The sequence below is a fragment of the Phyllobates terribilis genome, unplaced genomic scaffold (genome assembly GCF_046119375.1).
Source record: "Phyllobates terribilis strain yellow unplaced genomic scaffold, ASM4611937v1 Scaffold_4__5_contigs__length_816908805, whole genome shotgun sequence".
NCBI lineage: Eukaryota > Metazoa > Chordata > Amphibia > Anura > Dendrobatidae > Phyllobates > Phyllobates terribilis.
Window position 1 is genome coordinate 147,816,704 of NW_027362764.1, and position 12,285 is coordinate 147,828,988.

The 12,285-nt window shown below is 46.0% G+C and overlaps 1 protein-coding gene across 4 annotated transcripts in view; it reads right to left on the bottom strand.

The window, feature by feature from the left end:
• The window catches only part of LOC141265130 (ATP-dependent translocase ABCB1-like), a 1,603,396-nt gene that overhangs the window by 584,314 nt on the left and 1,006,797 nt on the right, over positions 1-12,285 (bottom strand). The window lies entirely within an intron of this gene.

Here is a 12,285-nt window from a genome sequence, read left to right on the forward strand (position 1 = left end):
TATGGGGAACGGTTGCCTGCCTTCTGTCTGCGACCACCACACTGCTTCTTTCTGCCTGTTGGAGTGCTCTGCCTCCCTCCCCCTGTGTGCTGCTGTTCTTGCTCTGTATGTCCTGCTGCCAGGTTGGGTCAGTTTCTATATCATCCACCACCTCGTCTTCCACTTCTGCACCCTGGTCCTCCTCCTGATTTTCTGGCAATTGTGTCTCATCATCGTCCACCTCTTGTGACACTTTCCCACCGTCGCCTTCATATGACCGTCGCTGCTCCAATATTTGGGCATCGCTACATGCGATCTCCTCTTGCTCCGCTTCAAGTGGACCAGGCGAGAGGCTCGAATCTATAAATGGAAAAGTGAACAGCTCTTCAGAGTGTCCAAGTGTGGGATGAGTTGTCTCCAGGCACTCAGCATGGTGGGAGGAATGAGGATCAGGGTGAGGAATATGCGGTCCAGACTCACGGCTACTGAGACTTGACAGTATGGAAGAAAGGGTGGTGGTGGTGGTGGCTAAGTGACTGGAAGCTTCATCTGCTATCCAACCAATAATCTTTTCACACTGCTCTGTGTTCAATAGTGGTGTTCTGCGGTCCCCTATTAATTGGGACAGGAAGGTCGAGCAAGAAGATGTAGGTGTTTGTTGTGGCACAATTTCAGCTTGCCCACTGCCTCGGCCTCTGCATGCACCATCACCATCACGTCCAGTTCCCTGTCCCTTGCCATGCAAATTGCCCATTTTAAATGGAGGACAGTATCTTCCATGCTCACTATAAATGGCTGAATTTGGAGCGAACCTATATGAGACCCGTGTGACGGAGAAATCATAGTTTTAAATAGCTGGCCTGTAGGTAATTATTTTTAACAGTGCCGACCTCGTGTCAATAAGTTCGTTGACATACTGCAACAAAATTTCAATGGAGCCCAGAAATGGCAATATTTTCAGCGCAATTATATGTGATTCGTGTGACGGACAAACCACAGTTTTAAATAGTTGGATTTTTAGTGCTGTAATATGGAAAGCACCAGTCTGTATACTGCAGTGCCAACAAGCAAATGGCGCATAAAAACTGTGTTCTCAGGATTGCTTTTTAAGCAAATAACCAGGATTAAGATAAAAAAAAAATATTCCTGGCCCCTGATACCTGGGGCTATTTCTACAAATATATGTAAAAGCACCAGCAGACAGAACTGGAATGGACCCTCTTGCTATATGCACTGCAGTCTGCTATATACCCTGCCTGCCTAGCACTGATATCTCTGCAGCTGGATTAGTCCTCTGAAGGACTCTTAGTTGAGATGGATATGTAGAGAAACTTGTAGAATACCTACACTAACTAATAAACAACCAAATATCTCACTAGCTCAGCAGCACCTTTCCCTATACTGTCTGATTGCGGAGTAGACTGTGACGAGCACGGTCTAATATAGAGCTGATGACGTTGTGCGGCCAGCCAATCACTGTAATGCCACAACCAACATGGCTGCAGCATTACAGTGTGTGGTAGACAATACTTGAATGTTGATTGGCTCTCTAAAGAACACCAAACATGCAGGGAGGGGACCCAAGCTCCCGCCGATCAACTACTGTGTAACAGGCCAGATTAACGCCCCCGCCCAGAATATACCGGGGGTTAAAGTGGCATAGGCCAAACTATACCCCGGGGTATAAATTGGCCTAGGCCTTCTGGGCCAGAATATACCCAGGGTATATTCTGGCCTAGGCTAAACTATACCCCATGGTATAAATTGGCTTAGGACAGATTATACCCCTCCGGGTCAGACTATACCCCAGCTGCTGTAGATAAGATTTTTCACACTTTTGAGAACCATTGAGTGATATACTTAATAAAGGGGGCCCCAGTCAGTGTATTTAGCCCCTTTGCATTAAAGGAGCAGAACTTTACTTTATCCATAATGGCTATGCTGTTCTGGCACTTGGTTGAATGAATTTAAATGCCAGCCCAGTGGAGAGACGAGGGAAGTAATTTGGAGGGTGAGTAGAGAGGTAAAGGAGTAAAGAAGAAAGAAAAAAGTAAGAGTAGAAGTTAGGATAGGTGACACATGAACAGACAGTATCATGGGCCATTGGTGCGGTGAACTAGTAGTGCTCACTACCTTTAACACCTGAAGAAAGAGGGGAAGAGGAAGCTGTGAACGAGTCGGTACTCCTTCCACAATCCCCCACCACCTAGTCATAATGAATCTAAGATAAATCAAAATCACTTATGTTATAACCTTGTTTGTAAACATATAAAAGAGAAGAAATTCAAATCTAAATACTGAACAAGTGGCAGATTAGTGATCTAACTAGGAATCACATTTTGCTATTTGCAATAACCTTCTTAGGACATAACCCATTAACATGGCAAGATATGATGAATATTAGAGAAGCATTAATCATAATAACTTTTTGCCACAAATATTATCTCTTATTCTTATATTGTTAACAGGAAAGAAGCTATCAAATGTCAATAACTGTTCAAATCCGCATGACAACACATGGGCAACATGTAAAAACAGAAAAAGAAGGAAGTAAATCCAGGCAGGACTGTTGAGTTGAGTAAGTCTCCCTCTAGTGGATAAGAGGTAAATCAAAAAATAGGCAAGCTGGGAACTAAATCCCATCAGGTGTCGTTATGTGAAGTTCCAGGTAGTTTCTGCTTTTTGGTGTGCTGAATGTTGAGACATCTTGGAGGAGCTGCTGGGAATTGGGGGCTCTGCGGCCATTCGGGGAGATCTATCATTGGGAGCTGAAATACCCCCAGGAAATTAGCCAAATCTCCAAGTCTACGAAATATGTCAATCTTCCATCCCCTTAAAGGCGATTAGTTGAAAGGGGAAACCCCACCTGTTGAGAATGTCTTTTTCTTTAAGAAGGGACAATAAGGGTCTTAACGCTCTTCTTAGCTGTAACGTACGTCTGGATAAATCTGAAAGAAATATAACCTGGGTTCCAAAATAGTTTAGTGTAGCTCCTTTTTGTCTTGCAGCGGACATAATGACCTCTTTGACCTTATAATAATGAACTCTGCAAATAATGCCTCTGGGGCGGGATTCCATTGGAGGATTAGGGCCCAATGCTCTGTGGGTACGGTCAAATTGAATTGAGTTAGCTTCAGTATCATCTAGTAAGTCTAGAAACAATTTTTGTACTGTGGAATCTAGATCAGGTGCAGTTATGGATTCCGGTAAGCCGCATATACAGGTGTTATTTAGTCTTTTGCAGTTTTCTAGAGCCTCAATTCCTGATGATATTTCCTCTAGTATGAGAGTGTAGCTAGATATGATTTCCTTATGAATTTGCAGCTCCTGTAGTATGTCCTCCTGATACTTCTCTAATTACTCCACCCGTGTAGTGAATTCTGTTTTCAAAGTATGGAGTTCCTTTTTGTAAGAGTTCTCTAGTCTGCAGACAAACCCTTCCAGATCTTTCTTGATGGGTAGGACTTTTATACACTGCTCAAAAATATAAAGGGAACACTGAAATAACACATCCTAGATCTGAATGAATGAAATATTCTCATTGAATACTTTGTTATATACAAAGTTGAATGTGCTGACAACAAAATCACACAAAAATCATCAATGGAAATCAAATTTATTAACCAATGGAGGCCTGGATTTGGAGTCACCCCCAAAATTAAAGTGGAAAAACAGACTACAGGCTGATCCAACTTTGATGTAATGTCCTTAAAACAAGTCAAAATGAGGCTCAGTATTGTGTGTGGCCTCCACGTGCCTGTATGACCTCCCTACAATGCCTGGGCATGCTCCTGATGAGGTTGCGGATGGTCTCCTGTGGGATCTCCTCCCAGACCTGGACTAAAGCATCTGCCAACTCCTGGACAGTCTGTGGTGCAACATGACGTTGGTGGATGGAGCAAGACGTGATGTCCCAGATGTGCTCAATCGGATTCAGGTCTGGGGAACGGGCGGGCCAGTCCAAAGCTTCAATGCCTTCATCTTGCAGGAACTGCTGACACACTCCAGCCACATGAGGTCTGGCATTGTCCTGCATTAGGAGGAACCCTGGGCCAACCGCACCAGCATATGGCCTCACAAGGGGTCTGAGGATCTCATCTCGGTACCTAATGGCAGTCAGGCTACCTCTGGTGAGCACATGGACGGCTGTGCGGCCCTCCAAAGAAATGCCACCCCACACCATTACTGACCCACTGCCAAACCGGTCATGCTGAAGGATGTTGCAGGCAGTAGATCACTCTCCACGGCGTCTCCAGACTCTGTCACGTCTGTCACATGTGCTCAGTGTGAACCTGCTTTCATCTGTGAAGAGCACAGGGCACCAGTGGTGACTTTGCCAATCCTGGTGTTCTGTGGCAAATGCTAAGCGTCCTGCACGGTGTTGGGCTGTGAGCACAACCTCCATCTGTGGACGTCGGGCCCTCATGCCACCCTCATGGAGTCGGTTTCTAACCGTTTGTGCAGACACATGCACATTTGTGGCCTGCTGGAGGTCATTTTGCAGGGCTCTGGCAGTGCTCCTCCTGTTCCTCCTTGCACAAAGGCGGAGGTAGCGGTCCTGCTTCTGGGTTGTTGCCCTCCTACGGCCCCCTCCACGTCTCCTGGTGTACTGGCCTGCCTCCTGGTAGTGCCTCCAGCCTCTGGACACTACACTGACAGACACAGCAAACCTTCTTGCCACAGCTCGCATTGATGTGCCATCCTGGATGAGCTGCACTACCTGAGCAATTTCTGTGGGTTGTAGAGTCCGTCTCATGCTACCACGAGTGTGAAAGCACAACCAACATTCAAAGTGACCAAAACATCAGCCAGAAAGCATTGGTACTGAGATGTGGTCTGAGGTCCCCACCTGCAGAACCACTCCTTTATTGAGTGTGTCTTGATAATTGCCAATAATTTCCATCTATTGTCTATTCCATTTGCACAACAGCATGAAATTGATTGTCAATCAGTGTTGCTTCCTAAGTGGACAGTTTGATTTCACAGAAGTTTGATTTACATGGAGTTATATTCTGTTGTTTAAGTGTTTCCTTTATTTTTTTGAGCAGTGTATATTTACTTAACTCAGATATGTTCATGTCATCTGTGGCTTCACTATCCCTATCACACTCATCTGTCAGCCTGTGAGAAGAACAGTGGGATGTTAAGGACTATTGCGCCGGTAAGCTGTCTCGGGGCGCTGTGGAAGCAATTTTGGATCTTGTGTTTCTAGCCTGAGTACATGAACTCAAATAACAGTCCATCTTGTCTGATCTGTTCTCTGAGCTTGCAGTCTGCCTGGTATGCCTTCTAGGTTTGCCCATATGAGTCAATGGTAGTATTTACTTAAAGGTGGTCATAGATGATCATGTGGTGCTGAGCTGCCGTCACCTTTATGTCACTCCTCCATCAGCAAGCGCTCCCCCTAAGACAAGTGAAAATCTCTGTTAGGGATGTGGTCAGAACACTCCTTTGTGCCCCTTATGTTTATGGTTTGTTAACAGAATTTTAGGCTATTATATCTTCTCTCTTCTCCAGAGTTGTGTTTTGGTGCCAAAAAAAAAAAAATAGACTAGGAGTGCCCCCTGTATAGGCCCAAAGAATCACGCTGGATCCCTCCAAAGCTCCAGGCCAGGAGAAGATGAAGCTTCAGGGAGAAGGGGGAGAGATATGGGAGGGTGGGAGATGTAGTAGGGGCTCCCTGCTCTTTTATCTGTGATATTTCCCTTGTTAAAGTAGTTTCAATAAAGTCAAATACTTCTTCCCACTCAGCCTGTCTTCTAAAGTGAACAAGGAAGAGGAGGGGGGAGAGCTAGCGCCCATGTTTGAGTTTCTGTTGCTTTAAGAGGCAATGAGAAAATGGTGGGTTTTGGCGCCAAAATTGTCTACAGTAAACAAAGAGTTAAGTCTTATCTTGTGCCTGTGATAAGTAAGTGTTTAGAAGTCTGTGCACAAACTCAGATATATCAGATAAATCCTCCCATGCAGTTCTTTGCTAAAGTGAACAGAAGAGGGGAGGGGGAGGAGAGCAAATCCCCGTCTGACTCTCAGTTGTTATGAGAAGTGCTGCAGGAGAAAATGGTGGATTTTGGCGCCAAAACTGTGCACAGTCAACACAGAGTGTCATGGGTGTGTCAGAGGTGACAGACAGTCGCCATGCAGTGCTTTGCAGGAGATCTCCACGTTTGGCAATGCAGACAGCTGCCTAGATAGGAGGCTGTGTTTAGGACCCAGCGACTACCTCCCTTTAGTCTAGGTGTATATATACCTGGTGTGTCTAGGTGGACGTCGCCGGTTATACTTATTTCTACTTCGAAGTTGGCTGAAGCAGCATCACATCCTCTCTGGAGTCTTGAGGTCGTGTGCCCTGTTGGAGTTCTTCTAAAGCTGAGTTGTTGTTCTCCTGTGTTGTCTTTCCCTTTTGTCTTTAGAGTGCTAGCAGAGGTTGACTAGTGCTCATCTCCTTCCACCCCCAGCTATAGCCTTACGCCACGGCTAGTAGGGTGAGGCACGTGATCGACGACAGCTGCGGAGGCTGTATAGGGACGTTAGGGGGAGACAGGGTGATGCTAGTCCAGATTAGGAGGTCACCTCTTCCCCCTTTCCCTAGTGTCTGGGCTCCCTTTCCCTTTCCCCACTGTGTTGCACTCACACTTCGCGTGACATTATAACAGGCTGAGCACGTTTTTGAAAAAAAAAAAAGACACAAGATTGACATTTTGTTTTTTTTCTTTGTGTGTTTTTGGGCATGCACCTTTTATTTCCTTACTCCCTTTAGTATGGGATCAGTTGCAGAGCTCGCAGAGCAGTTCCGCTGTCTGTCTCTGGAGGTGAATGACCTCCGCTGTGAGGTTCAGCAGCAGTTTCACCGGTTACAGGCCACCAATGTAGGGGTTTCTGCTGGTAGACCTGTCCAGTCTGAACAGAAGGTTGCCCTCCCGACAGGTTTTCAGGAGGTAGGGACAAGGTTTTTGTGTTTAAGGAGGCATGCAAATTGTACTTCAAACTTCGTCCCTACTCCTCCGATAATGAGGAGCAACGGGTTGGTATTGTGATCTCTCTACTGCAGGACGATCCTCAGTCATGGGTGTTTTCATTACCGCAGGACTCAGTTTGTCTCCAGTCTGTGGAGGGGTTTTTTGGATCTCTTGCCCTCATCTATGATGACCCTGACTGAGTCGCCTTGGCTGAGTCTAAGCTACGTCACCTTCAGCAGGGGATTCAGTCAATGGAAACATACAGTTCGGAGTTCCGTAGATGGGCAATGGATTCCAAATGGAATGACTCAGCCCTTAAAAGTCAATTTTGTGAGGGGCTTACTGAAAGTTTGAAAGATGCCTTGGCTGTATATAATACCTCTCAGTCCTTGGAGGCTGCCATGTCTTTTGCCATACGTCTGGATAGGCGCTTTCGGGATAGAGGGGTGCAACCAGCAGTCTGGGGGTGAACCAGTACTGGGGGAGGTGAAGGAACTATGCAGTTAGGGGGTGTCTCTACATCATACATCTCCCTGGAGATTCACAAGAAAAGAGGCGTATGTTTTTTTTGTGGGAAAAAGGGACACTTTGTTGGGACCGGTCCTTCAATTTCGAAACAAAAGGAAACTCGTTTAACTCTCCATAGTCTTGAGTCGGATAAACAAGGGGTGCATTTGTGGCCAAACTGCTGTTCCCGCTTTGTCCTCACAGCATAGGTGGTGCTAGAGAGCAAAACCAAAAAAATGTCTGTGTTTGTTGACAGTGGAGCTGGGGTCAGCATGATTGATGCTGAGTTTGTGAAAACTCATGGTCTTGCTTGCTGTGCTTTAGCTGAACCTATTCCCATCTTTGCCATTGACTCGGCACCACTTGCACAGAAAGCATTTACTCAGATTGTACATAATGTAAAAATGAGGGTGGGGTCAGTTCATTGTGAAATCATCCCTTGCTATGTTTTGGAAAATCTCCCTACTCCGATTGTTTTATGTGTCCCCTGGCTTGTTAAACATAACTCGTTGGTGGATTGGCAAATCAGGGAGATTACTGAATGGGGAGATTACTGCCATGAGAAATAATAAACACTTCGGCCAGCATAATGAAGATCACGAGTATGGAGTGCGGAAGAGCCACGACTCACACCCCATAGTCGCACAAAAGATTGCTTACTCAAGATAAGTGTAGAAACACAAGAGAAAACTGAGTATACAGCATGTAAAAAAGACTTTATTAGTAGAAGTATAAATACATAATATTACATATATAGTAAATAAATGCAAATAGGGAGACGATATAGAACCACGGAAGCACGTAGCAGCTATCCACAGCTAACCAGTGTAGCAGGATAGTGTGAAAAGGGGGAGAGGGAAGAGCGACCCTAAATAGCATATGCTAATGAATGACAAGATAGGAGAGGTATCTATAGAAGGATATCAGTACTTCAAGTAATGGTGGATACATATCCCATTTTTCCCCCTAATGGGGCCAGAGTAGATATAATCCATAGTGTAAGATACACTCACCGATGAAGTCACCAAGGGACGCTCAAGGAGGGGGCCAGGGGACAAGGCAGGAGCAAACCAGTGTGGGACCTGCGGGCCTCAACGCGCGTTTCGCAAGTTTGCTTTGTCAAGAGGCGTCCTCTTGACAAAGCAAACTTGCGAAACGCGCGTTGAGGCCCGCCAGTCACACGCGGCAGGGGATCGGGGGTAAGTATAGCTTTATTTTTACGGTCATACTATATAAATCCGTGCCTTTTGCATGGATTTAAATAATGTGACCTAGTTGTCAAGCACTTTCCAAGTGATGCTATCGCTTGGAAAGTGCTTGTCAGTCCGCATGCGGAAACACATGCGTTAACGCATGTGGGTACGCATGTGAATCTGCATGTATTCCGCATGTATTCTGCAGGAAAAACGCATGCACAATCTGCATGCATTTTTTCTGCCAGGGAGATGCAGAAATGCTGCAGAAATTTTCTGCTTCATTTCTGCATCGTGGGCACATAGCCTGAAGGTTTTCATTGCGGAAAGTCTGGAGAAGGGACATATCAGACCCTCATCTTCGCCCGTGGCGGCAGGGTTCTTCTTTGTGAAGAAAAAAGATGGCGGTCTACGTCCCTGTTTAGATTTCCAGGAATTAAATCAAATTACCATCCGTGATCCATACCCTCTTCCTCTGATTCCTGATTTGTTCAGCCAGGTTGTGGAAGCTAAGGTACTCTCCAAGTTGGATTTTAGGGGAGCCTACAATCTGGTTAGAATCAGAGAGGGGGACGAATGGAAGACAGCATACAATACCCCGGAAGGTCATTTTGAGAGTCTGGATATGCCTATTGGTTTGACCAATGCACCTGCGGTATTCCAGCATTTCAAAAATTATATTTTTCATCATTTGGTGGGGAGGTTTTTGGTGGTCTATCTGGACGATATTTTGGTTTATTCACCTGATTTTGAGACCCATCGTGGGCATGTTAAGCAGGTGCTCCAGATATTAAGGGATAACAAACTTAATGCCAAATTATAAAAATGTGTTTTTGCTGTTCAGGAGGTGCAGTTTTTGGGGAACTTGTTGTCATCTTCAGGTTTTCGGATGGATCCGGAGAAGATCTGTGCAGTCCTTGACTGGAAACGTCCCGAGAACCTGAAGGCCCTACAATGTTTTCTGGGATTTACTAATTTTTACAGGAAATTCATCCAAAATTACTCTGTGGCAGTGAAACCCCTTACTGACATGACTAAGAAGGGGTCTGATTTTTCCAACTGGTCGGAGGCTTCCCTCCAGGATTTTTCTTCCTTAAACAATTATTTTGCCACTGCACCTATTCTCAGTCAACCCAATGTTTCTCAACCCTTTATTGTGGATGTCGATGCTTTGGATGTCGGGGTTGAGGCTGTGTTGTCTCAGGGTTCGTCCCCTGGTAAATGGCGTCCATGCGCATTCTTTTCTAAAAAATTGTCTTCGGCTGAGAGAAATTATGATGTGGGTAATAGGGAACATTTGGTGATCAAATTGGCATTCGAGGAATGGCGACACTGGTTGGAGGGGGCTGTCCATCCTATTACTGTTATTACTGACCATAGGAATCCGTCATATCTCCAGTCAGCTAAATGTCTCAACCCTAGGCAAGCCAGAAGGTCCCTGTTTTTTACTTGGTTCAATTTTGTTGTCAGTTTTCGTCCAGGGGTCAAAAACATCAAGGCTGATGCTTGTCCTGGAGCTTCCCTGGTGACCATGAGAACCCTGCCCCGATATTACAGAAAGGGGTAGTTATTTTGGCTCTTTTTCCTGAGCTGGAGGGTGAGGTGCTGGAGGCTCAGGGGGACACCTCTGCCTCGTGCCCTTCAGGAAAGTTATTTGTACAACCTGATCTGCGCCGTAAAGTAATCAAGGAACATCATAACTTTGTGCTTTTCCAGGTGAAAAGGCAACCGCGGACCTCCTCTCTTGTCGTTTTTGGTGGCCAGGGTTGCATCGGGATGTAATTGAACACATAGCTGCTTGTAGCATTTGCGCACGTTCTAAGGTTTCTCACACCCTTGCGTCTGGTACTCTTCTTCCACTACCTATCCCTAGCAGGCCATGGACACACTTGTCCATGGATTTTATTACTGACCTTCCAGTTTCTGCAGGCAAAATGGTGGTTTTGGTAGTAGTAGATAGGTTCAGTAAAATGGTTCACTTCGTCGCTTTACCTGCACTTCCCAATGCTAAGACACTTTCTCAGGTGTTCAAAATTGAGATTGTGAAGCTTCACAGTGTTCCCTCCGATGTAGTGTCTGATTGGGGGACCCAGTTTGTTTCCAAGTTCTGGAAGGCATTCTGGTTTCGACTGGGTGTTCAGCTGTCCTTTTCCTCTGCCTTCCACCTTCAGTTGAATGGTCAGACCAAGCGGGTCAATCAGAATTTTGAGACATACCTCAGGTGTTTTGTCTCCAAAAATCAGGAGGATTAGGCATCCTACTCATCGCTGGCAGAATTTGCCATCAATAATCATCGTCAAGAATCCACTGGCAGGTCACTGTTTTTCAGTGCATACGGTTATCATCCACAGTTTGGTACTTTCAGTGGGGGAGGAGCTTCAGGAGTTCCGAAGAGGAATGGTTTGCTTCGTCGCTCTCCTCGGTGTGGCAGGGTGTTCTGTGTAATTTGAAGAACATGGGTGACAGGTATAAAAGTATGACTGACAGAAAACGCTTGCCAAGTCCAAGTCTGAATGTGAATGACTTTGTGTGGTTGTCTACCAAGAATATAATATTGAAAGTTCCTTCTTGGAAGCAGGGACCTAGGTTTATTGGTCCCTACAAAATTAGCCCCGTCATTAACCCAGCAGCATTTCGTCTTGAACTTCCTCGGGCGCTTAAGGTTCACAATGTGTTCCACAGGTCTTTACTCCAAAGGTATATAGAACCTCTTGAGCCCTCACCTCTACCATCGCCCTCAGTAATGGTTGATGGTAATTTGGAGTTTGAGATTTCGAGGATAGTAGATTCTCGTCTCCAACGTCGTTCTCTGCAATACTTGGTGCACTGGAAAGGCTATGGTCCGGAGGAGAGGACGTGGGTTTCAGCATCAGAGGTGAACGCTCCCTGATTGGTTCGCTCTTTTCACACCTCTTTTCCTGAGAAACCCAGTCTTGAGTGTCTAGAGGCCACTCGTAGAGGGGGGATACTGTCACGGGTGTGTCAGAGGTGACAGACAGTCGCCCTGCAGTGGTTTGCAGGAGATCTCTATGTTTGGCAATGCAGACAGCTGCCTAGATAGGAGGCTGTGTTTAGGACCCAGCAACTACCTCTCTTTAGTCTGGGTGTATATATGCCTGGTGTGTCTAGGTGGGCGTCACTGGTTATACTCATTTCTACTTGGAACTTGGCTGAAGCAGCATCACATCCTCTCTGGAGTCTTGAGGCCGTGTGCCCTGTTGGAGTTCTTCTAAAGCTGAGTTGTTGTTCCTCTGTGTTGTTTTCCCCTTTTGTCTTTAGAATGCTAGCAGAGGTTGACTAGTGCTCATCTCCTTCCACCCCCAGCTATAGCCTTATGCCAGGGACAGTAGGGTGAGACACATGATCGACGACAGCTGCGGAGGCTGTATAGGGACGTTAGGGGGAGACAAGGTGACGTTAGTCCAGATTAGGAGGTCACCTCTTCCCCCTTTCCCTAGTGTCTGGGCTCCCTTTCCCTTTCTCCTCTGTGTTGCACTCACGCCTGGCGTGACTCTCTGTGTTGCACTCACACCTGGCATGACACAGAGTTAGCTTCCCAGGGTAGATTTCTTATTGCAAGGGAATTAAAGGAGGGGAGAGGATTTCTTTATCGCCTCCAGCTATGAATTGTCCCTTTAAAGATGGCTCTA